Source organism: Olea europaea, unplaced genomic scaffold, assembly GCF_002742605.1.
Source record: "Olea europaea var. sylvestris unplaced genomic scaffold, O_europaea_v1 scaffold18996, whole genome shotgun sequence".
In the NCBI taxonomy this organism is placed as follows: domain Eukaryota; kingdom Viridiplantae; phylum Streptophyta; class Magnoliopsida; order Lamiales; family Oleaceae; genus Olea; species Olea europaea.
Genome location: NW_019236803.1, coordinates 688 through 2,070, shown reverse-complemented (window position 1 = coordinate 2,070; position 1,383 = coordinate 688). Strand labels below are relative to the sequence as shown.

Here is a 1,383-nt window from a genome sequence, read left to right as displayed (position 1 = left end):
TCTCCATCAAGATTCTCGGATGAGAATTATCCATAGAGACCTCAAAGCAAGCAACATATTACTAGATACTGACATGAATCCAAAGATATCAGATTTTGGTTTGGCTAGAAGTTTTGGTGGGAATGAGACTGGAGCTCAAACTAGTCGGGTTGTGGGAACACAGTAAGAATAAATCTCCATGCGACAATATAGCTAATGCATTTTCATTACTTATGACATTATTTCTTGTTTACGATTTCGTGCAGTGGTTACATGTCGCCAGAATATGTAGCGGAAGGTATATACTCCTTAAAATCAGATGTATTTAGTTTTGGTGTTTTAGTGCTAGAAATTGTGAGTGGAAAGAAAAATTGAGGATTTTCTCATAGTGATCACCATCTCAACCTTCTTGGACATGTAAGTATTTTTGTCTTACATTTATTGATGTGTGTTGTAAGTAAAAAAAAAAATGTACAGTGCATGTAATTACTATCATTAATAGTTTTATAAATCAAGGTCCTCTTAGCCTAATCCAATTGATACAGGCATGGATACTTTACAAAGAAGGAAGGTCAAAGGAACTGGTCGACACTTGTCCAATTGATTCAGAATACTTGAACGAAGTGCTGAGATCAATTCATGTGGGTTTGCTATGCGTGCAAAAATGTCAAGGAGCTAGGCCAAGCATGTCTACAATTGTTTTTATGTTGGGGAATGAAGGTGTGTTACCTGAAGCTAAACAACCTGGTTTTTTCACTGAAAGAGATGTATTCCCTGCTGAAAGTTCAACTAGAACAAATGTAGACAAATCATCATGCGAAATGACCATTACTCTTCTAGAAGGTAGATAAGAATAGTGTTGCACACTTATATTACATTATTTTCGAAACCTCATTTTTGGTTAATGTCCTATATATGCAAGGCCATGATGGCGCTAAATGAGATTGTGTAAAACTTGGAACACTTGATACTTATGTGTATGATTTCACTGGTGTCATCGTAAGGAATAATATATGTTCAAAACTTTCATGCTACCTAGGATTTCGATGATTTACTTTGTGAGATTTATTCTAAGGTTGGATTTAAATAAAAAGGATATTCATACTTTATGCATAAGTACCATTAAACTAGAGTTTTTATTCATTTTATATTTGAACAAGTGGAGGATTGTTGGATATTTGTTCAAATTAACAATGAGAAGTGATATTGGAAGTGATGGAAGTAGTTAATCATGAGAAAAATAAGCGAAAACAAAACATGAACAAAAAATGGTGAAGGCCAAAGAATGGCTTGGGTGGCCATCCTGCCTTGTTTTGTAATTATAGTGGCCATTTTGTTGAATTGGGTGGGCGCTCGATTTTGACACTGAATACAAAAATTTTTGACTGTTGGCTGTTTGAATTC

The 1,383-nt window shown here is 34.8% G+C and overlaps 1 long non-coding RNA gene across 1 annotated transcript; it reads left to right on the top strand.

The window, feature by feature from the left end:
* Positions 1-169: 169 nt before the first annotated feature.
* LOC111378912 lies at positions 170-1,013 on the top strand. Its single transcript, XR_002699936.1, has 2 exons — positions 170-396; positions 525-1,013. It is a non-coding gene; the product is annotated as an uncharacterized LOC111378912 (long non-coding RNA).
* Positions 1,014-1,383: the final 370 nt, after the last annotated feature.